This window comes from Silene latifolia, chromosome 9 (assembly GCF_048544455.1).
Source record: "Silene latifolia isolate original U9 population chromosome 9, ASM4854445v1, whole genome shotgun sequence".
NCBI classification, from domain to species: domain Eukaryota; kingdom Viridiplantae; phylum Streptophyta; class Magnoliopsida; order Caryophyllales; family Caryophyllaceae; genus Silene; species Silene latifolia.
In genome coordinates, this window is record NC_133534.1 from 102,522,817 (window position 1) to 102,548,855 (window position 26,039).

General features: G+C 37.2%; 2 non-coding genes across 2 annotated transcripts; both read left to right on the forward strand.

Moving 5' to 3' along the window:
• The first annotated feature begins 3,992 nt into the window (after nt 1-3,992).
• On the forward strand, nt 3,993-4,099 carry LOC141603448 (small nucleolar RNA R71). The gene has a single exon (XR_012525324.1). It is a non-coding gene; the product is annotated as a small nucleolar RNA R71 (small nucleolar RNA).
• Nucleotides 4,100-20,085: 15,986 nt separating this feature from the next.
• On the forward strand, nt 20,086-20,192 carry LOC141603282 (small nucleolar RNA R71). The gene has a single exon (XR_012525169.1). It is a non-coding gene; the product is annotated as a small nucleolar RNA R71 (small nucleolar RNA).
• The last annotated feature ends 5,847 nt before the right edge of the window (nt 20,193-26,039 follow it).

Here is a 26,039-nt window from a genome sequence, read left to right on the forward strand (position 1 = left end):
AAGGGTAATCTTTATAGCTTACTTGGTAAAGATTACTTAAATTCGATTTTTGAAAACAATTCATCATACTCAAAGCATATGAAGTGTTATACATCATTTCTTTTTAATTGATTCGGCAGTGGAAGCAGATGAAATCAATCAAATATGTTCAATTTAATTGAACTAGTCATGAATCTTATCAACATAAGACTTCTTACTGACGCTAATATCATGTGGATTTATCTTCATAAATCCGGATATTCAAGATGTATTATAATACTCCAAAAGTCTTAACTCATTCTCAATGATCAATATGTCATCCACATATCGGACTAAAAAAAATCCGTAACTCCCACTAAACTCCATGTATAAACACAACTTCTCGACTTATCGAGAAATGTTTTATCACATGATCAAAATGTTGATTCCAACTCATTGATGTCCTACTTAAGATTCTCTCTTAAGTTTCACATTATCTTAGGATTGCAAGAATCTATAAAACTCATGACATGTATTGAATACATTCCTTCTATTGAAGAAGTGGGTTTTAGATTCACTTGCTGTATGCATATCCTCATAATAAAACACAATCCCTAAGAAGATCCAAATAGACTTAATCATTTCAATTGGTGCAAAACCCTTTGCAACCAATCTTGCTTTGAAATATCTCTTTATTAGTGCAAAACCCTTTGTCACTAATCAAGCCCTTTCGTTTCGAATTTTCATGGCTCTAAGCCTTGTATTGAGTTGTGACTTTAAACACTCTTATGTAAGTCATATGTTCATTACTTTCTAGATGTAATCAACTTAAATCAAACAATTTCTTTTGTAAGTTATAAGCTCTTTACTTTCTTAAGAGTAGCATGAATTCATCATCTTTAACAAGTGACGAATTTAACCTCCTAGGTTTTAAAGAAACAATGTATAATGTCTTACACAAAACGTCTCATGTAGCCAAGAAAGACCAGTTTCTTGCGACATAACATTCTCTGTGGCATTCTTTGTGGCTCTTGAATAATTTTTCCCACTCTGTCTTCTAAAAATAAACTTGTATTTTAGAAAGACAGCTTCATGAGCCGCAAACCCGTCGTGCTCATGATAATTGCAAGGGAAAAATGAGCATTTGTTTCTTGTGAAAAACTTACAACCATGGTACCCTTACCATTTCATATCTCATATGATTCGATTTAGTGGAAAAATAATTTAGACAAAAATGATAAAATCCCCAAAAGGATCAAGTAACTCAAAGTAACTTGATTGAAGTCCAAACCATATCGAATAGCGTTTGATTTCTTATCCATCCACACATTATTTCATAATGCGTGCTAAGAGAGATTAACTTGTGATACTATATCACATTTCCTTTGGCTTATATCAAAGTCTGCACTTTGATAATCCCATCACGACTAAATCGTGATTCCTTGAACTCTTGAACTTCTTCAAAGATTTCTCTATTTACCTTATTAAGTGAACACACTAGCGTCAACTTAAATCGTTGGTAAAAGAGAATGATTAACCTATTATGGATCAATGATTTATAACCTCGATCTCCTTTTCAACCAAAAGGCACGAGACATCTTGCTTTGAATACAAGATACGCATATACCATTAACAATCTAATGGTTTCAAGAGTACTCGTTAACTCTTTGCGTTCATTATTCCAAAATTTTAAGGTTTAATCTTGGGTTACCAATTTGAGTCTTGCATCATCTTCATGATATATTATTCTAGTTTGGTTTAGAATATAATCACCTTGATGATGGGCTAGCCATACATCAAATCATGGTGTATAGGGTCACAAAAGTGAAACCTCTTTTGTATCTATAACAAATTGTATTCTTATTTAGAGTTTATGTACTTAATAGTCACAATTAAGTACAACTCCAAACCCGAAAACTAGATTTAGTACACAATGACTCTATCTCTTGACTTCATTGTTGCTAGTCGTCATATTCTAATCATCCTATGTATCAAACATAATGATGAAATCCACCACCGGTTTCTAATATTGACGAAGTAATACTAGCAAAATTTGTGTTTAATCAAATAAACATTTAACGAAGAAGGTCCCATTAGATGTCCCACAACTAACTTGTTGATTCTTCAATAATTTGGGGTAGTTTCCTTTCTCGTGTCCAACATTTAAGACAATGGAAACTTTATCGGTCGGGATTGAGAGGTTTAGTATCGTCATTCTCAACAACTTTACCTTTAACATTACCTTGTATCAATTTCATTTACTTCTTGAACCTCGTCCTCATCTTAACAGTTTAAGAGAATGCTCCCACTTATTTCAATGAGTATTTGCTTTGAGAAGCAAATTGAATTTACGAAGATCACTCTTCATTTGTTCGTTTTAGTCTTAAAACTTTCATTGAAGTGGTTGCGTTATTTTGGTCAATTACGAATTCTGGACAAAACTAATTACCAAAACAATTTATCGCTTCAAGGTACTTAATTCATTTAAGTACATGAAAAACAATCCATTGTAAGTAGATATGTTAGTCTAGAATCAAAAACCTGTTTGATAATGACTAGCTTTAATCTATACTCTTTACAAGAGATCCTTAGCAATGGTTCATTTGAGGTTTTAGAAGCAAATTCAAATTTTTGTCTTTAGTTACGATGTTTTAATGGAGATTCGTATCAAAATCGAAATGATATCGTATATGAATTGTGGTAAAGAAATAGAACAATATAAAAACGGAATAGTGGAAAACTTAACATTTATCGTTTTATTAATACTTGAAAAACAAGTATAGCATTTACATAGTGACCTCTACCCAACTATGATAAATGATTCCAAGACCCAAATTCATATCGACTAGGCACGGTATGGCCGATGAAACCTTTATCAATATAACTCGGTGGATTAACGTTTAATCGATTCTACGTTTAGAACTCTTGGTCGATAATATTACTCTAATAATTATCTATAGCCCGGAACACATGCAATTATTGTTTATGACACAATTGAGATAAGAATGAATGGTTAATTATAATTACAAAATGTTGTGAATTATATTAACATGTCTCATTTTATACCATGTAATTATGAACTACTAGACAATTTGTTATATGTAATTTAATTAATGTATATGATGATATTTAATTGTTAAATATGCATTAAATTAATTAATAACATGTTACATGCTACATGAGACATATTGTGCGACAAATGACAAATTGACAAAATAAAATGGAAGTCCATTTTATAAGTGGACCGAAAAATAGAGGGATTATAGGATAGTGGATGTTTTATTTAATTGTAAATAAAACACCATCATAACCTATTTGTAAGTAGCCTTACATCTAGTTTCTTGTGAAGAACAAAAGAAAAAGAAGAGGGCATGCATTAGCCTTCTCTTGACCCTCCAAAACCGGCACCCTCCATATACATTATGGGTTTGCCTCTTATTTTTATGATGATTCATTCATACAATATTGATGGTGTAGTTTTCTTTCTCATCTCTCTAAAATAGTTTTAGAATCTCTAAAAATTGTTCATCTAAATTCTAATATTACAATACAAAATTACTAGTGTAGTAATGTATATATATTATTAGAATCATTTTAAGGGTAGCTAGTATATTAATCTAGTTTATTAATATATTAGTTTTAAGGGAAAGTCTTGGGTGCAATTTTTAAGGAGTATCTCTATACTTGAGGTTTGAGGATCATCCATAATATTTAAGCTCAAGAACAAATAAGGAAGGTGTCCTTATTTGTGCCCATTATTTCGAACCAACAACAATGTAAGAACCATTGTTTTCTTCTTTTATCTCTACTTTAGTTATGCATGCACTAGATCTTAAGAACTCATATTAAAATGTTAATTAGTTCACCATTATAAAAGTCTAATAATAGGTATATGAACCTAACACTCCTCTCTCTTTGCCCATGTTTGGTTGTCATCTACCTCGGTGAATCTTCCATTAGAACCCATGTTGAGCACATTCCTTGCATCGTCATACAACCCATTCTAAAATTGTTGGACTAGAAACCATTCGCTTAGTCCATGATGAGGGCAAAAGCGATATGTATCCTTGAATTTTTCCCATGCCTCATATACAGACTCTTCATCTCATTGCTTGAACCCGATGATTTGGGCTCTTAGCATGTTGGTCTTCTCCGGAGGATAGAACTTCTTGTAAAAGGCAAGTGCTAACTTCTTCCATGAATCAATACCAAGAGTGGCCTTATCTAGGCTCTTCAACCATTGTTTTGCGGTTCCGATCAAGGAAAAAGGAAACAATACCCATCGAATTTGGTCTTGAGTTACCCCCATTTGGGAAATGGCATCACAATAGTCACAAAAAGTCTCCATGTCTAGATGAGGATCCTCACTAGGCATCCCTCCAAATTGACTTCTCTCAACTAATTTTATGAATGCGGATTTGGCAATGAGATTACCGGTTAAGTGGTGTGGTGTTGGAGTACCATTAGGTAGGTTCTACTCGGTTGGTACGGAAAGAGAGGAAAATTTAGGCATTGTAGGTTAATTTTGTGGTTGGTTTGGAATTGGGTTTTCCTCTCCTTGTCTTGCAAAAGGGTTGGTAAACTCAACACTATCCGTTTAGACAATACCAATGTCCACAAGTTCTCCAATACCCACAATTGTTGAAGTACCTCTAACGATTCTTCGAATATTTGTCAAAGTTCTTTCAATCTCGGGATCAATAGGCAAAGGTTCTCCATGTGATCTCCTAGACATGAAAAATTTAAACAACTAGAAAACAATGAAAACTACCTTGAGGAGTTTAACTTTCCCAAGGTTAATAAAGACACAACTAAAAACAATAAATGATAACAATTCAATTAAACACTGTCCCCGACAATGGCGCCATTTTGATGAGGGTTTGAAACGTCGTCTATTCTCCCAATCAAACACTATTTATAATCTCAACAAACTACATTTAGTATAGTGGTAAGTAAAGGTCGGATCCCAAGGTACGGGTATTGTATTGATTTATCGATTGTAGAAAGCTATGTCTTAGGGTATGACAATTTGAGTTGCGTTTGAGGTTTGCAATCTAAACTACTTAACAAAGGAAATGTAAATAAATGAAAGCAAAGCAATCAAATGGGGTTGTAAATAATTGATTAAGGCACTAGGGTATCATGGGTTCATAAGGGAATCATGGTGAGATCAAATAAACAAGATTCATAGATGCAAGCAATTTATTGTTGTAGTGGAATCGAGTTAGTTTACATCTTACAATTCCTAGGAAGATTTAGGTCTCGGAGCCGAGTCGGTCAAGACTTTACAACGCATACAAGTTGACTTAATTTCTTTCTATTCAACTATATACATGGTCTAACAAGGCTTGAGTTAGTTTATTTTTTTACAAGTCTTGTTGAATGGATAAGAGATTCATGCTAGGTTGTCAATCAAGCATTTCATCAAGCATAACATTTGCATAAGTTGAAACTACAACAAGCAAGCAATCATATGAACTTATTAAGTAAAGATCTACCCCATGATTAATTCCCCTAATCCCCCATTAACCCTAGCTAGGAGACTACTCACTCATGATCATGGGAAACATGCTAATTGGGGTGTCAATCACATTAACAAGTCTAAACATGATGGATGAGTGAAATAATAAACAAGGAATTAAACAAAGGGTAAAAGGAATTATACCAACTTAAGATGATCCAATATAAATTAAAGAATAATAGATGAAAACTTGATGAATGATGAAGAGTTGTCAATTCTTCAATAAACCCAAATAGTCTTCAAATTACCCAACTAAATCTAAGAACACTTGAATAATTATGGAAAGATTAAGATGTAAGTAAGATTGGATTGTGTTAAACTTGATTAAAACTTGGTAATAAACTCTACTAAAACTTGATAATAATCTCCTAATACAATGGAGTATTTATACTAAGTACCAGTATTAGTGTAACTAAGGGCTTAAATGACGATCAAGTCTCTAAAATGAAGATTAACGACTTACCAGTCCTCCATGGAGACGCTCAAACTACTCCTGTTGGACGCCCATGCTGTAAGGGAAAATGCCCGTCCTGCTTGTGGGATGCTCGGGCTGTGTCTTGGGACGCCCGTCTTATAATTTAGGACGCTCGGGCCAAACATGGGATGCCCGTCTCAAGGGTCAGTTTATCTCCTTCTTCAATTGGCTTCCTCGTGATCTGTGGGGATTGTTGAGGAGCCTTGAGGGTCCTTCATCATTGACCAAATACATGTTTTATTAACTTAGGCCTTTAGTATTCGTCTCCTCTTTGTTTCTTGGTCGTTAGATGCGATCCATTTAGCTCCGTTTTGCTCCATATATGCAAGGTTAGCATTCCTCTCCAACCAAGGACACAAAACCTCAAAGAATATGCAAAGTAGGAAACTAAAGATAAGAAACGGCCCTAATGCATGCAAGAAAGCATAGGAACGAGGCTAGTTTGGGGACTAAATGTGTGTAAATATGAGTCACATGAGTCAAGTTCTTCTTCTTTTTTTTCAATACAAACCATGCTTTTTTTTTCATTTCTCTTTTCATGCTTCTTTTTTTTCACTTTTTTTTCTTCCATCATTTTTTCATTCATCATTTTTTTCTTTCATTTTTTTCAATTCATTTTCTCTTTCACTTCTTTTTCCCAGAGCATTAAGACCAAGCTCACAATGATATTTAAAGATGAACCAAATCCAAATGAGCACCCAAACACAACTAATCAAAGCTAATAGCTCAACAAGGCAGGCAAATTTTTATATGTATCTAAGGATAAATTTTGTGAAGGGGTTTAAAAAGGCAATTATAATCATGTGAATGGCTCCAAAATGCTAACAACAAATGAATGCAATGCTTATAAAGAGATGAAATCAAGACTATACTTGTGTGTTATTAATGTAACACACATAATAAGGAGACCTACACTCACCTTCAGATGAAAAATGGAATGCACCGGCCTAGGAGGTTCTACCTTACCATATTGTAGCTTGCCAAAACTCAAATCAATCTTAATGGTTCAATTTTCATCTTCCACCTACTATGTCAAGACATCCCTATGTAGCAATTATCCATCAAATAAGCACAATTTTCATGACAATTGTAGGCTAAATGGAGCATAAGAAGCAAAAAGCAACACAATTCTCTCAAATTTTTTAAGGTTTTCCTAAATGGAAACGACACTACAATGCAAATGCACCCCCCAATACAACATTGTCCTTAATGTGCCAATATACAAAGCATCCAACCAAACCATAAAAATGGCTCAAAGCACATAAATAAGAAAGACAAGAGGTTATATTTAATTGGTTGCGAGAAATTAAACTAAAATGCAAAGGAAAGAACACATACTAGACTAGCTAGCTAGCTTCTCCCCAATATAGTATGTATACGAGGGACTCTTACAATCATCATTCATTCAAGAAAAGGGCCAAAAATTGAAGCACTTCCTACCTTTCTTTGCTTTACCACTACCACTTCCGGATGTATCATCTTGGTGACCACTACCACTTGGTTCATCCCTTTGGAGAGGAGTGACATATTCACCAATATTTTATCCACTACCAAGTCCTTATCAATAGCTACTATACCCTCCATAACCACCATATCCACCATAGCCACCATATCCTCCATTGAATGCCGCAATTCCATAATCCGAACCACAAAAATCCGGACCCGGAGCATACCTGCATTATAGTTAGAAGAAGAAGGGAATCCACCTGGGGGATAGTTATTAAATGATGGGTCTGGTCCCTTGGGTCGGATTACTCCTTGTCTAGCAAAATGGTCATAAATAGGATGCAATGCAAGTCTTTGATCATCACGAATGGCATTAACATTAGGACTAAGGTCTCACATCATATCCATCATGTCCATGCTAGAGGTGGAATGGCATCCTTGAGAGGGTTGACCTCTTACACGCCGCTTAATGGTGGAGGGTGTCTATTCTCTTAGAGGCAAGAGATAAGTGGTGGGTGTAAAGGGGGTATCTACATGACGGGGTTTGGTATGCACTAATGCTTTTAGTTCATTTTTCTCATCCGGTAGACGAATAGAATCATTACCACCAATTTTCCAAATCATGTGTGGATGAGAGTTTCTAAACCAATTGCAAGATCGAAAGTATTCATAGGCAAGTCCATCCCCCTTTTCCCTAGTAGCATCCAAAGGTCGCATGTCGGTGGTCTCTTGGTTAAAACGACATAAATGATGAGCAATTTTAGTAACCAACCCACCCATGACAATAGCTCTATTTTTCGTCTTACATTGTTTGGTCAAGTGGTAGGGGATATTTATCCCCAATTTTTTTATCCCCATTAACATTTAGAAAAGCACCAAGAATTTTAACCTCCGTTCTCCTCACCGAGTGAGGCTCATTTCTACCCAAGAAAGTCCATCTCATAAACCTTTGCCAAATGCGAATTTCGGGGTAGTAAATATATTGGTGAGGGACATGATCCCAACCGACAAAGGGGTGGTGAGAAATGGATTGCCAAGTTATTTTGGAGTTGTAATATTCTGGTGATTCAATATGCAAGCCTTCATGTTTCAATTGAAATATTTCGGCAAATTCCGCTAAATTGAATCGATAGTCATTATTGAACAACCGGAAACTTACACCATATATAAAATCCTTCTTTTTAGATTTATGAAACTCAAAAGAACTCAAGAACTCAAGGGTGAGTTCGGGTAAGGTCTTATAAAACATGGTGTAACAAGCTTTCATATCAAGATTTTTAAACAAGGTCTTAACATTTTTCTCAATACAAATGTTTTTCAAAGAAGCTTTATTGATAAATTTAATAGCCTTCATACTTTGGCTCTCAAGATGACCCAATTATCCCATTGTTTTTTACTATTGAAGATGACTTGGGGAAATGTTGGATCATGCCATTCCAGTGTGTCTTGCATTTCTATATCCTCCACAGCTCGGGAGGACTCCGCATCACCTCTCCTTCTCTTTGGAGCACCTTGAGTAGTAGCTTTTCTAGGTGCCATTTCTGAAATTTCAAGATAAAAATTCATCTTAAGACAAACAAAAATCCATCCAAACAAGTATAATAGAACAAATTAGTGAACTAATTCATCCTATGAACATTAATAGAACGCAATTTAATCAATTTCTAGCATAAACAAGCACAAAATCGAATTCCCCCAATTTGAGTTAGGGTTTGAGAAAGTTGATTAAATTGATTAAAATGGATGAAATCAAAGAGAAATGAGATGAATACTTATTTGGTGATTTTAATGGATGATCAAATCTTGCAAAGTGGTGATGGAAATGGTGTTTCCTTGTGCTTTAAGTGAAGAAATTTGAGAAAAAATGAGAGAGAAAGGAAGAAAAGTACCGTCGGGTTTGAGCTGAAGAATATGAATGAGTGTGCTTTACCCGTGTTATCAAATAAAGCCACAAAAAATAAAAACATAGGACCCCGATCGGGGCCTGGCCACCCCGATCGGGGTTGACCAGTTTTAGCCGCGTTTTGACTTTTCCTCTATATTTCTTAATTCTATCCCGTTTTTGAAAGTTACGTCCCCGAAAGGAATTTTTTGCATGGGGAAGCGTGAATATCCTCCTTGAGCCTTGTTTTCTTCTTTCTTCACCTATAAATCTCAAAACAAATTACCGTCGAGTCTAGTAACTTTATTTCTAAATCTATGAAAACATTAAATTGCGAAAAATTAAAACAAAAACAAATAAAAGCTTGGGTTGCCTCCCAAGAAGCGCTGGTTTAACGTCCCACACGACGTAAGAAGCTCATTTGATCAATTTCCGTCCTTGAGCTTCCCACCTTCTGAGCTCTCTTTCATGGATTCTTTCACTTTCCTCAACCATTTTAAGCTTTTCCAAGAAAATTCCCTCTTCCTTTTAGCACTCTTAGCATTAGTGCCTTTAGAATCCTCACCTGCAAAACAATCAATACCAATATCTTCCTCGAACGGATCCGTCAGTAAGGATCGAGGTATAAAAGGAGCAATAGGAGAGCCCACAGTGTTAATTAAATAAAAAGACTCTTGTAACATTGGGCTCCTAATAGTATTGTTCTTGCTAAAGGTAACCCGGACATTGCCCACTTCTATGGTCAACTTACCATTTTTCAAATCAATCAACGCGCCCGCGGTGTGCAAAAATGGCCTACCCAATATAATTGAGGTTTGTGAGTCCTCGGCCATATCAAGTATGAGGAAGACAACGAGTATGAAAAACTTGCCAACTTTGATGGCACATCTTCTAAGACACCTAAAGGTTGTTTTAAAGAACGGTCCGCCATTTGTAAATTGATATTAGTGCACTTTAGAGCACCCATGTTAAGTTTTTCATAAATGGAATAGGGCATGACGCTTACACTAGCACCTTGGTGGCAAAGGGCCTTATCAATGGTACATGTGCCTATAGTGCAAGGAATAGAATAGCTACCGGGGTCTTTAAGTTTCGGGGGAGACTTTTTTTGTAAGAGTGCACTACACTCTTTGGTGAAAGCAATTGTCTCAACCTCATTGAAGGATCGCTTCTTTGAGAGGATTTCTTTCATGAATTTTGAGTAAGAAGGGACTTGGGTAAGCAATTCAATAAATGGTACGGTAACTTGTTAATTCTTAACAACTTCCGAGAACTTACCAAACTTACTCTCCTTCTTGTTCTTTGCTAGACGGTGGGCAAACAACACTTGATTGTCAACAACTTCCTTTGGAGGAGCATCCTCCACATCTTTCTCTTTCTTGACCATAATATGATCATCCACCTTTTTTGAAACGACATCATCTTCCTTAGCATTAGGAGCGATCTCCTTCCCAACAAGCACCTCTTCACTTCCTTTAGGCATAGGGGGCTTATCATCCTTATTACCAAGCTTACTCTTTTTCTTAAGAATTAATAAGCGGTGAGGAAATGGCACACGAACCATAATAGGAGGATCTTCACTAGCCTTCTTTTTGTCATTTCCCCCAAGCTTGGTCCCTTTACTTACCACCTCATTATCCAAAGTCAGGGATGGCTCATCATAACTCATACCACTCCTTAATTGAATGGCATTTACCGTCTCTTGGGGTTTCTAACCTTGGGGTGGTAGTTGGCCTGTCTTTCTTTGAGAGATAGAAGCGGCTAGTTGAGCCATTTGTTGCTCTAGCTTTTTGATTGCGGCATTGTGAGTGTAGAGTCTATCGATCCGAAATACTTGAGGGGGGGGGGGTGAATTGAGTATTAAAAATATAGCCCACTTTTTCGAGTATCTTATATAAGCGTGATTAAACAATTAATTACTTAAAGTTTAACGATTAAACTTTAACTACTAACTACACGATGAAAAACGTAAATAAAGAACGTAAGGAAATGGCACACGTGATTTTGAAGTGGTTCAGTTTCACAAGTCGAAACCTACGTCCACTATTCTCGATTAATAATTTTAGTACCTTTCTCCGGATTACAAAATTACTAACCCACTCGTATAACTAACTCTAGTTGTAACTCAAATTCAAGTACCGTTAAATACTCTGACTTGTCTTACTTACGTTAATAAGAAAGCACTTGATTGTTCTTCTAAGTGTTCATACAATTGAACGTATAAGAAACAATATAAAGTACTATGATCTAATAACGTAATCTGACGAAAATAATAAGCAAATTGAAGCACGACTTTTCGTAAGAGTTTCGAATTGCAAATGCAAATAAAATACTTGATAAAGAATTTTGACTCGATTTGTTTGCAAAAGAATTTTTAATATTGCGAAAAGTTATTTTGAAATAATGAACCACATGTGTATATATAATAGAGGGGAGAACTAGGGTTGGACGAAAACCTTAGATGTGCCGTGAGGCACTTTGTATTGCTTCAAAAGAAACAAATCTTATTTTCTTATTTTAATCCACAAATATTTCAATTAAGTAAACTAAGCTAACCTAAAATAATTGTTTAAGATATAAAAATATCTTATGTCAATATATTTTAGATTTATCACAATATATTACTTGTGCAAAGAGAGATCGACCTGAACACGGCTCATAAGCCCACACGGTCGAACCCTAGCTGAAATATAGAAGTGGATTAGGGTTTAGGGTTAGATAACTTAGTAAACCCTAGGTAGCATGACGAATCTTAAGTCGTTTTACTAACTAATAGGATAAACAGAAATTATTCAATCTAATTAAACCCGTATCTCATCTCTATCATACGTACACATATTTTCAAAAATATATAAAGAATTTGAGCTTTTCGAAAATTGATTTTAAAACCTTAAAATTGTGCCTTGAAACTGCAACCTAAAGTTATAGTGCAAAAGACTATAACATTAAGCTTGGTTAAGTAAAGTTATAGGTGAAGTAACTATAGCTTTACCTTCCCAATATTATTTCCACAGATACTGTTATTAGATGACGTCCTATACTAGCTAATCTTCCTGGAGATCTTTAGTAGTAGGATCATCTCTTCATCTTAACCATAAGCTCTTCATCTTGAGCTTCATATAGACTTGACCATGTCTTTTGCTTGAGTGATCAACATACTTGTGAATGGACTAGTCACAATGATGGTTTAGGAATTTTCAATGTTATAGCTCAAGCAGCTATAACATTACTTGAATGATGCTTCACAAATCTTCAAGGTTATAGCCATAGACGCTATAACATTGCTTGCTATAATTGTAACCTTTATTAAATCTAACAAAGACTAACAAACGATTACGCGGAAAGAGTAAATACATTATAAGGCACACTTGTCATTATCAAAACAAAACATATAACTATATGGTCCACCAAATTCCCCATTTTTGATGATGACAAGTCTCTTACGGATTTGTGACTAAGTGTAAGTTTCCCTCAACATAATACTATAGAATTCGTAGTCAGTTGAACGCAAGAACAATCAACTTATATACAAAGTATAGCATCTAAGGACCTTAAGAGATTAAAAGTCTTGACAAGGAGCAAGCTTAGGCAAATACTTAAGCATCAAATTCCCCTCTTGACATCATCGAAAAGACGAGAACAAACATAAACGGCTAGGGTGATATAGACCGAGACAAGAAATAAGCATGAAAACGCATATTATAAAACAAGAAGGAAATCTACGATAAGCATGCATCATAAGATATGTCTAATACAAACCGAGAAGTTTTATGCCAATGGGCCGAATGAAGATAGTTAATGCCAATGGGCCAAATAAAGAGAAAGTGCCAAAATGGGCCGAATTAGACAATTATTCAAAATAAATGTCTAATGAGCAAAATGAAAAATAAGACAAGGATAAGAACGGTCTAGGAAATGTTGTGGTTGACACGGTGGGGGTTCACATAACCGGGACGGGTACGAAACTCAACCTAGGAAAGACGATCAAGACAAGAGCTAACATGAGCCGCTTGAGGGGTGAGATAACGATCAAAGTGAATCACTTTCATAGATAATGCTTTAGCTAGTAGCCTCAAAGATTTGCCCCATCTCGGCTCTCATGGCTCGTCCTGCTAGCGTCACCGCTCCTCCTTGACTAACTAAATTAGCCACCGAGCTTGATTAGCGTATAGCCTCATGCATGCACGAATAAGCAACCCTAGCCACAACCGTGAGACGCTCCTCTAACTCCTTTAATTGAGCTAGCACCTCGTCATTACTACGGCTGACAAAACTAGGACCCTTATTTAAACTAACCTACTAATATAGCCGATATGAGACAATTATCGGGTCCCACTATGCCCCTTCAACTCACAACAAGACAACCATGAGGTAGGATGCCTTCTTGCAAGGCAAGGTGGGTCTTGCTAAAATGGCGACACATCCAATCATTAAAGCAGACAAAATCAGGCAATGGATGCATCTACAAAAGGAATAGCCACTTTCCTCATCTAAGTGGCGGAAATTATCTAGAGGGGAAGCCATTCAAGGGTACACACTCCTTCATAGATATGGTTTCTTCAAACTACTAAGCCTAGAAGGATACCAATAAATCACCTCCAAGTTGTGTCAAGCTAGGATACCTTTGTCCTCAATCATTAAATGCTTTTGCCAAGAATAGGCTCCCTATGGTGTTAGAAACACTGGAGGATCGCGGAATTCCCCCTCTTGCCTAGACAAGAAGAAGGGTCATCCCCTCTCTACCATGCACAAAAATATATGAAGGACAAAAGGATCAATAGGATGTGAGTTTCATTTGGGAGTTTGCTTTTGTTGTTGTTGTTTTTCCCCCCAATTTCTCATGGCATATAATATTTGAGAACACTTTCTTTTTGCCATTTCTTTTGATGTTTGGCATTTCAATACTTGACAACTTTCAACTTTTGCATTTTCTTTTGAACATTTTCAAAGTCAGCCCAATTAGTAACGAGGGTGCCTTATATTTGAAGCATAGAAGTTTTTATTTTTGTTACTCCTCTTTTCTTTTGATGCAATTTGCAAACTTTTTAACTTTTCATTTCATTTGTTGAACTCAAATTTTGAACAATTTTTGTGCCCATTCTCTTTTTGATGACAAAATGTGGCAAAACATGGATGATGGATGGTTGCATAGTTTCAAGGGTCATCTTGGAATAAACGGTAGCCAAGGAGTTATCACACCACAAGGTACTCTTGACTAGGCCTTAATCCATGGGTCAAATGACATACTAGCATAACACATCCTAGGGTATTTTACAAGTATTCTAACAAGCAAAGTCTTAAGAAGAAAAAGTATCTACTAGGGCCTATGTACACTTGTCAAGCTTCCCAAATAGACGGTTTCACAAAATTTTTTAACCATGCAGACTACATGTCATGATGCAACTAACATTTATACAACCTAATGGATATGCTTCTACCAACTAGTATGCCAAATAATCTAATGCAATCCTAAATTCACATTGTTTATACCGCATCAATCAAAATAAAGCCACCTAGTCATTAACATAAGGAGGAAAAAGGAGATTGGAAAGATCATACCATGCGGTCTTCAATATCCTCATGTCTCGGATATGGCGTAGTCAGTCAATGTGAACAAGAATGAACAAACATAATATATACAAAATAATATATATACAAGACTACACTACAAAGGGAAATGAACTTGTTTTTGGATTTTCAATTTTTTTTTTTCGAAATCTTTTTGATTTTTTTGGATTTTGTATAAAAGTCAAGTTAGAATTTCCCATCCCCACACTAGTATGGCCATTTTCCTCAATGGCCAATACGATAGGAAATTATGCAATGAAAATGCATGATTTTTAAACTAAATGCAAACTACACTAAACTACACTACATGATGCATGTGTTTTTGTTATGGCGGAGAGAATAATTTAGATTAGCTCCCAATGCATATGCATGGACTTCCCCAAACCAAAATAGACATTATTTCTAATGTCAACAATTTTGGGGGAGTTCATGCACATAGAATGCAATGCATGAAACTAAAAATTGTCATTTTGGATTTTTCAAGTCGGGAACAATAAAAATGAACACCTTAATGATGCCAAGGTGTTAGTCCTCCAATGTTGCTAGGACTCCTCAAATTGATCAAGATAAAATAAAAACAAGAGAAATAGACAAACCATAAGGGAGGTGTAAGAATGTAGGAGCCTCCAAAAGTTTGCTAGTCCTCACCAATCGTATCATCATTTATCATCATCTTCCTCGCTCGAGGCATCATCAACCTCCATAGATGTGGAATCATGTCCACTCTTGCTTTCACTTTCTTGTTCTTCCTCACTTTCCTCTTCTTCTTGAACTTCTTCTTCTTCTCCTTCTTTGTCACCACTCTCATCAACAACCATTTCCTCTCCACCCGGTCTTCCACCACTAGAAGTGCTAGGAAAGAATACTTCCCTATCCGCCCAACTAGGCAAAGGACAAGATGGATCAAGAAGTCCTTGCCTAGCTAGATGTAGGAGGGGCGGATATTGGGCCTTGTAAGCATCAACTCTATCATTATAAGCCTGTTTATGCATTTCCCTCATGAGTAGAGTCAAGTAATCATTTCCCGCCTTGGCATCTTTGGGGTTAAACTCGTGGTACTCAAATGGGTAAGGTGGGGTGATAATGGAGGAGGAGGGCTCGGTAATTTTGTCCCCTTGGTGTTGAATGATGTACTCGGTCTCTTCAGAGTGTCGGAGAAGGTAGTTCGGTCGGTGAACATTCAATCGGCAAATTTTGCTAGGCAAAGTGAAGGATCTAGCTTCATTTGTCAACCACCCAAACTTGTTGTCAAGAGTATCGTTCTTGACCCACTTAAACTTTAGAATCATGGTGGGCAAATCGATAAGATGGCCACCTTTTACCGGTGCATAAGTGTTGTTCTTGTTGAAATCCCGGTAAAAATGTTTAGCCAAATAGGTAACTAATCCTCCATTGGCAATAAAGGCCGTGCCTTCTTTGCCACAATCAACATTAAGCCATCGATCAACCAAAAGTCGTAGAGCATTGTATGGCTTGGTAAATTCTCTCCCAATGTTCAAAGTCGACTCAAGAAGAATAAAATTGAGTTTGGTAAGATGATTTGTGCCATTTCTAGCTATCAAAGTATTCCCAATGACCTTATGCCATACTCTAATGCCCGGATGGTGGACTAAGATAGCACGACAATCATGAAAACGTGTGAATTTCCTTCCGGAAATTGCCATCCAAAGAGGAGCTGGGTCAAACTTGGTAGGCATCTTTGTAAATTTTGCACTATCACTAAGGCCAAATATCTTACCCAATTCGTCATAAGATAAGCATCTATCAACATTTTCAAGAACAATTTACTTAACCCCATAGACTCGAAAAAGGTTTTAGTTTGCTCAAGAACACCCAACTTTGACAATGCATCTTCACAAATAAACTTAGTAGGCATGATGGTTTTCTTAGCAAAGAGAATGAATTTCTCCCTATGGGATTCGGAAGTAAAAATTACCTCTGGGTAATCGGATAATTGTTCAATTACCGGAGTTGAAGTAGTAGGTTCCATAGGGGGATTTTGTTCTTGAACCTCCAACCTTGCCTCATGGACTACCAATGCCTTTGATACTTGTTTTGCTTGAAGAGCTAAATGCCTTTTGGAAAGTGTCTTCTTTTGGGGTGGCTTGTTTCCACCTTTTGTTCTTACCATTCTCCTTTGCTTAATTTCACCAATGAAAGATTGAAATCTTCAATTTCTAGTAATGCTCAAATCGATTTAGGATGAATGAATGTTGCTATGTATCCTAAAAAATGACTCAAAACCTTGAATATTTTGGTGTTTGAATCACTTGTTGTTGGAAAAAGAGTGATTAATTTTTGTTGTGAGGAACTAGGGATTTGATTTGGTTGAATTTGGTTGAGGGAATTTGTTTTTGTTGATAGAGGGGATGAGGGTTTTGGGATTTTGGATAGTGTTTGTATTTTGAACAAATGAGAATGAATGGGAGAGGAGGGTTTAAAAAGACCCGTTAGTTTTGAATCTGCAGAGGGAGACGAGTGGACCAGGGGTCGGGACGCTCGTATACTTCAAAAAATGGTTCAGGAAAAGACGCCACAGGACGAGCGGACCGCAGGAAAGACGAGTGGATTCCTTCAGCTAAGACGAGCTTCTTCTGCTTAGGACGCTCGGATTCCTTTCCAGGGAGAAATCCCGGAATTTGGCAGCAAAAAGACGAGCGTCTTTCTGGTTGGGACGCTCGGATTAACAGTCAGACCCAAATTTTAATTTTTGCAGCTTCACCAGACGAGCGTCTGATGGCTTGGACGCTCGGGTTTATATAGGACGAGCGGATTATCCCTCAGGCCGCTCGGATTCTTCCTTGACCTCACGGATTCAGATCCATCCGTGGGTGCTTCGTAACCCGTGTCATTTCATTCTTCAATTTTTGTGTTCTTCATTGTAGGGGCACTACAAAGGCATGAATAGCCTAGGCAATTGCTCCCACACTAAGACAAATCACTACACATCAATAAATTCATAAGTCCCTCCCTCACTTCTCTCAAAATGATAAATGTCTTGATCAAGGCAGAAAAATGTAAATCCAAAAATGACAAAAATGTAATAGAATAATTGAAATCCAAGTTAGGGAGTTAGAATATTTACAAATGGTGGTTTAGGGAGGACTCCACCAAACTCTCATCCAATGTGAGATGTCAAGGGGGCATGTTCAAGGTGTTGTTGATGTTAATCATAACCTTGAAGAAGTAGTCGAAAGCTTGCTAATTATCATGATAAAGATCCTCAATAGATCTTTGCAATTGTTGTTCTCCATGCTGGTCTTGGGTCATTGCATTACCAATATAGGGATTGAATATCCCTACAAACTCATCATCCCAAAGACCGCATACTTCGTCTACTTGCTCACTAAAAAAGTCTTGAGTTGATAAAGACAACTCTCCTTCTTTCTTGTCTTGGCCAATGAGGCCTTTCTCTTCACTTGTCATGGGTGAGCCTTTCAAGCTCTCATTGTTGCAATTTCCTTGCTCTTTTGATGAGGCATCATCCACTTTCTTTTTCCATTGAAATTCAAACTTCTTCCTATCATCCTTCCGGCTATAGTGATCAACCATAAAATATGGCTCATGCAATCGGGGAGCTCTCATAGTCTTGTCTAGATTGAAAGTGATGGTTTCATCTCCCATTTCAAGGGTGAGCTCTCCATGCTTCACATCGATCACCGCTCCCGCGGTGTGTAAGAAAAGTCTTCCTAAGATAATAGGAATGTTGGAGTGTTCTTCCATGTCAACAATAACGAAATCCACCGGGATGAAGAATTTTCCAATTCTCACGGGAACATCTTCCCATACCCCTAAAGGTGTCTTTGTCGATCTATCCACCATTTGAAGCGTGATGTTGGTGCATTTGAGTTCTCCCATTCCTAGCCTCTTGCTAACCGAATATGGCATGACACTAACACTTGCCCCAAGGTCACATAAAGCTTTGTTGATTGTAGTGTCACCAATAGTGCATGGAATGGAGAAGTTTCCCGGATCCTTGAGCTTTGGAGGTGAACTTCCTTGAAGGATGGCACTACTCACCTTAGTGAAGGCAATTGTCTCACGCTTCCGGATTGATTTCTTCTTTGTAAGGATGTCCTTCATGTATTTTTCATAGGCCGGAACGTGATTGATCAATTCCGTGAAAGGAATCGAGACTTCTAAATTCTTCATAATTTCCATGAATTTTCCAAGTTGGTGATCAAACTTAGGCTAAGCTTGACGACTCGGGAATGGATGTCTAATCACAATGGGCTTCTTCTCTTTGACCTTCTCTTCAGTTTTCTTTGAAACTTCTTAATTGGTGGGTTCTTCTTCCCTAGAGTTTTGCACAACTCTTTCCTTGTCACTAGCCTCCACAACTTCATCCTCAACTTGCTTCTTTAGCCCTTCATACCTTTTACCACTCCACAAGTGGATGGCACTAACCATTTCATGTCTTAGGGGATTACTTTGAGGTGGTAATTGCTCGTTTTGTCTTAGAGAGCTTGAAGATGCTAGTTGGATCATTTGAGTTTCTAAGATTTTTGTGTGGGCTAGGATGTTGTTGATGGTGATGTCTTTTGCTTGGCTATCTTTTTGCATTTGAGTGAAAAATTCTTGTTGATTTTTTTGCATTTGGAGAACCGCTTTTTGAACATCAAAACCTTGGTCATTTTGTTGATTGTATGGAGTTTGATTTTAATAACATTGGTTTTAGTTGTAAATGGGTCTTCGATTTTGGTTTCAAATTGGGGTTGGGGTGTATGTTGGTTGAGGGTTTTGAACATTTTGGCTTTTGTATGAGAGATTTGGATGGAATTTGGTGTTTTCATTGTAATAGTTGGAATAAGGGGTACCACTTTTGTATGCTTAAAAAGCATTCACTTGCTCATTTATTCCCCTACATTCACTTTGGTCATGTCCCAAAGTTCCACAATTCTCACATACTCCATTTGGAATCGATGAAGATGCTACCATGGCATTTGAGGCTTCTTCAAGCTTAGCCATAGCCTTTTCAAACTTCAAGTTGATGGTATCATTATGAGCACTAAGTTGAGCACCCAATTGAGTAATAGAGTCACTTCATGCTTTTCTCCTCTAGTAGCCTTGCGAGGTCTACTATATTGTGAATTATGGACCGCCATTTCCTCAATCTTGTTCCAAGTTTGATTATCGTCAACTTCGGTGAACATATCGTTTGATCCCATGTTGAGAATATTTCGGGAGTCCTCATAAAGACCATTCCAAAATTGTTGTACCAAGAACCACTCGCTAAGTCCATGATGAGGACATGAGCGACAAGTTCCTTTGAATCGCTCCCAAGCTTCATAAAAAGATTCTTTGTCCCTTTGCTTAAAACCCGTGATTTGGGCTCTTATCATGTTAGTCTTTTCCGGAGGGTAGAACTTTTTGTAGAAAGCTAGAGCCAACTTCTTCCAAGAGTCAATTCCAAGATTAGCCTTATCAAGGCTCTTTAACCATTGTTTAGCTGTACCAATTAGAGAAAAAGGAAATAAGACCCATCGAATTTGGTCTTGAGTCACTCCGGTTTGTGAAATCGCATCACAATAGTCACAAAAAGTCTCCATGTGAGAATGAGGGTCTTCACTAGGCATCCCCCCAAATTGTCTTCTTTCAACTAATTGGATAAATGCGGATTTTGCAATAAAATTTCCGGTTAAGTGTTGTGGTGTGGGAGTACCATTGGGTAGGTTCTCCTCGGTTGGTACGAAATGTGATGAAAACTTAGGCATTGTGGGTTGATTGTGTGGTTGATTTTGTGTTGGGTTCTCCTCACCTTCTCTTCCAAAAGGGTTGATGAACTCAAGAGTATTTGGTTGAATATCTACAACCTCACCAATACCTCTAAAAGTATTTCTAGCAAGTCTTCAATTGGTTGTCAAAGTCCTTTCAATTTTGTGATCAATGGGTAACAAGTTACCTTGTGATCTTCTAGACATGCAAAGTATCAAACAACTCGAAAACAATTAGAACAAACCTTGTGGAGTTTTACTTCCCCAAGGCAAAAAAAGACACAACTAATAACAATCAAAGAAAATCAAATCAAGTTAACACCGTCCCCGGTAACGGCGCCATTTTTGGTCGGTCCGCTTTGAGCTTAGATTAGTAAAGAGGCAAGTAAAGGTCGGATCCCAAGGGACGGGTATTGATGTAAGATCTTCGATTGCAAGTAGTGGTGTCTCGGGGTGTCACAATTTGGGTTGAGATAAGAAGATCACTAAACTAAATAACAATAAAAGTAAGCAAACAAGATGATTAAAAAGAGGTGTAAACAATTGATTAAAAGCACTAGGGTGTCATGGGTTCATAGGGGATTCATGGAAATTGATCATACAAACATATTCTTAAATTATAAGCAAGCAATTATTATTGTGATAGGATTGAGTTGGTTTATATCTTACAATCCTAGGAAGGTTTGGGTCCCGGAGCCGAATCGATTAGATTGTACAACACCTACAAGTCGACTTAATCCTCCCTATTCAACTATATGCATGGTCTAATGAGACTCGAGTTGGTTTGTGTATTACAAGTCTCATTGAAAAGGTAAGTGATGGGTAAAAAATGCAAGGATTCATAGTCTCGCATTTTATCAAACATAACATGTGCATAAGTTGAGATCACAACAAGCAAGCAAATAAATTATGTGAACATATTAGATTAAGCATGAATCATCCCTCATGTTGGTTTCCCCTTATTCCCCATTAACCCTAGTTAAGGGAACTACTCACTCATTATCAAGTTCAACATGTTAACAAGGTTGCCAGTCATATCAACAAAGCAAAACATGATGAATAAGTAAAGATGATTAACAATAATTAAAAAGGGATTAAGAGAATTATACCTAATGATGATTCCAAAATAATAAGCAAAGAATAATAGAAGTACTTGATGAATGATTGGAAGGTTGTCAATCCTCCAAATAAACCCAAATAATCTTCAATTACCCAAAATAAAGGATGAACAAAAGAGAAATTAAGGAAATGAGATTTGTATTAATACTTGATTAAAGGTTGATTACAAGATTAAAGAGAGATTAGAATAATATAAACTACACTAAAGATTGATAAGAAGAACATGATAATCTAATTAGTATAATGGGGTATTTATAATGGGGATTAGGTGCACAAATTAGGGTTACTAAGGGCTTAAATGACGATTAACTCCTTAAGAAAAGTTGAGGAAATGCTCCTCTCGAAGAAAGATGCGATTCTCCTTTTTGCTAGTCTTTCGAAAATATGCGCATCCCGAGTAGAATAAGAAGAAGCCGAGCTGCACTGGAGAACAATCTGAGCGTCCAAAAGGTCGGGACGAGTGGATTGTGCAAGCGGTGGACGAGCGGCCAGGCAGGTGGAACGCTCGGATTGTGACTCTTGGATGAGCGTCCCGATGCTGGGACGAGCGGATTCCAGTCCAATGAGCTTTTTCTTCTTTCCTTCTTTTCTTCTTCCAACAATCCTCCGGTATCTTGTCCGAGATGCAAGGATCTTCTTCATCATTGCCCATCTACTTCATTATTTACAAATTCCTTCTAGTCTTGTCTTCACTTTGATGCTTGGTCATTAGATTCGATCAATTTAGCTCTATTTTGCCATGAAAATGCAAGGTATGCACTCCTCTCCTACCAAGGGAACAAAACCTCAAAGAATATGCAAAACAAAGGACTAAAGATAGTAAATGACAGAAATATGCACTAAAAAGCATAGGATGAGGCTAATTTGGGGACTAAATATGCTCAAATATTGGTCACATCAACGGCCCAAATCCATAGAAGCCGCAACCCATTCCTTAGCCATACCCAAATCCAATTGTTCTAACAACTTGGTTTGAGCATCCATCGTGGCATCCATACTCGCCATATACGAGTCCACCTTTTTCTCCAAAGCCATAACAACATCGGATGATTTATCCAACACAGCCCCTTTTGACAAGAACACCAAATCAAGCCCTATTGCGCCTACTTTCATCATTCGTAAAACGAAATCATTCATCCCATCCTTGACCGAAACACCATAGCTTTCCCGACTAACAACTCCCTTATGCTCTAATAACCGAGATATCCAAACACCATAGGGCAAGTCCAAAGTAGTGTAGAACTTGTCCTCGGTAACTTGGATACTCGTTTGAATAATACGATGAAAAACAAGCATAGAGAGATTCATCTTTTGTCCTTCCAACCACCTATACACGAGCACCATCTCATAGCTTGAAAGCTTGGCATGACCTCCACGGCGAGGAACCACCGTATTCCACATAAAATTAAATAAAAATTTAATTTTTGGCGAGAAATATCCCGCAAGCATGTTACTAGTGCCGGTAACACCATCATCAAACGACTTCTTGATCACTAGCTTATCCCCACCTGACACATCTCCCTATTCCGCACTCAGATTAATTTCAATCCCATTATCAGGGACCGAAAACAGAGTACAGAAATCATCAACGGAGATTGTCATCTCCGACCCATTAACAACCGCATCCAGCACACCCTTCTTAAAAGAAACTGAACCAAGAAACTGAATTACCTCAATCAGATATATCGGGCCGGTCAATGCACATATCTTGCTCCATTGTTGAAATTTCATGAAATCCTTGAAGAAACTTAAAGCCTCGATTTTTTCGTACCAAGCCGGTGGGTAGGATTGTCCTCCATGAATGTGACATCAAGAGACACTATTAATTTGTTGTCTCTCAAGCTTTATGAGACAAATCTTGTCCAACCCAACTGCCGTAACATTCGGCATATGTTCCTTAAACAAGGTTCTTTGATGACCGTCTTGACTTATCACTACTTCCACTTCCTCCACCGACTCCTCTTCCACTACCATCTTTTTCTTTCCTTTATTGAACTTACGACTCTCGTTTCCTCCTCTTTATGTTTGGTATTTGTCGGTTTTGGGTTTGATGGTGGTGAAGGAGTGTTTTTGGGTTGATCGGAGGGATTGTATGTGGGTTTTGAGCTCTCGGTCTTATGGTATGACCGAGTTTTGGGTGTATGAAAACGGGTTTTTGGTTTGAGGGTCATGGCGATGAAGGTGTGAGAGGTTGAGTGTTTGAGAAATTTGAGGAGAAGATAAATATGGAGAGGTAATTATAGTGATTGTGACGTGAGGGAGGTGGAGTGTATTTAAAGAAGTAAATTTTTGAAATATGGTAAGTAGGGGATTGTGGGTAGGCGGCGTGTGGAAGTGGGTAAACAAAAGATTCCCTATTTTTTTTTTATATACATAATTTGGGGGAAATCTTTTAGGTAGGTAGTTCACATGGGTAAGATATGGTAAAGATTTTGGTGGATAAATTTGATAGGAATTTCGGTCAAATAAAAGATTATAAGGAAAACTATGACCGAAAAGATGGTTCGTAATAAGACACAAAACATATATGACTAGCAAACGGAATATTCTCGTAATATAATATGACAATTAACATAAATATATTTGAAATGAGAAATACAGACACAGTCATACAATCTCGTCAAGTCTATTCAGTCATAAGGATAGTAAAATATTTGTGACAAGTTTAGTTGCCACCAATTAAACCAATTTCCAACCGCAAAATCTGAAAACGTTCTCTAGCCGGTGCTTTGGTAAAAATGTCTGCCCATTGTTTTTCTGTGCTACAAAATTTTATTCTTATGTTGCCCTTATATACATGGTCACACAGAAAATGTTGTCTAATGTCTATATGCTTAGTACGAGAGTTTTGTGCTCGGTTCTTAGCAACAATTATAGCACTCGTATTATCACATAAAATGGGAATACACCCAACATTAATACCATAATCACATAGTTGTTGCTTAAGCCATAAAAGTTGTGAACATACTAATCCAGCAGCAATGTATTCAGCTTCAGCTGTAGGTAATGCAACAAAATTTTTCTTATTTTATCCCATGTTATAATACATGGTCCAACGACCGTGGCTATGCCGAAAGTACTTTTTTTATCAAGTGAACAACCTGCATAATCTGCATCTAAATACCCTATGAGATCAAAATTATACTCAAGAGGATACCATAAATATAATTTTGATGTACCAATTAAATACCTTAATATTCTTTTAACCGTTTCCACATGTGATTCTTTAGGGCACGATTGAAATCGAGCACATACGCACACACTAAACAAAATATCAGGACGACTTGCAGTTAAATAAAGAAGTGAACCAATCATACCTCGATAAATTGTCTCATCGACAGACTTACCATCTTCGTCAAATGTCAACTTCTTTTCTGTAGGCATCGGAGTGGGCGTAGAATGAGAATTCTCCATTCCAAATTTCCTAAGTAATTCCTTGATGTATTTTTGTTGGTGTATCGTGATCCCTTCACTAGTCTGTTGGATTTGAAGTCCTCGGAATAACTTAAGTTCTCCCATCATGCTCATCTCAAATTCAGAGGCCATTAATTCTGAAAAATACGTGCACATACGATTATTAGTTGAACCAAAAATGATATCGTCAACATAAATTTGAACAACTAATAAGTCGGAACCCTCGGATTTTAAGAATAAGGTCTTGCCGACAGATCCTCTTTTAAAATCACTTTCAAGTAAGAATTTTGATAATCTGTCGTACCAAGCCCTGGGAGCTTGTTTCAAATCATATAAAGCTTTGTCTAATTTATAGACATGGTTTTGAAACTGGCTATCCAGCAACCCTGGGGTTGCTCCATAAAGACTTGTTCATTTAAAGAACCATTAAGAAAAGCTGTCTTAACGCCCATTTGAAATAGTTTCATTCCTGTGTCAGCTGTAAAGGCTATTAACAGTCTAATAGCCTAAAGCGTGGCCACGGGAGCGAAGGCCTCATCATAGTCAATTCCTTCTTGTTGATAGTAGCCCTGTAACCAATCTGGTTTTGTTTCGTACAATAACTCCCGTGTCGTCCAACATGTTTCTGAACACCCATCTCGTACCAATAACAGTTCTCCTTTTGGTCTCGGAACCAAGTGCCAAACTTTGTTCCGTTCGAACTGTTGAAGCTCCTCTTGCATCGCAATAATCCAATTTGGTTTTGGCAAGCGCTTCTTTGATATTTGTTGGCTCAATAGTAGATAGAAAATATTAGAATGAACAAAAGTTGTTTAGCTTTCTACGAGTTCGAACTCCTTCATTCAAACTACCAAGAATAGTCTCCATTGGGTGAGAATCCTTATATCTCCATTTCTTAGAGACTGGAGGCACATTATCATCTGAACTTAGTTCGTCTTCTTC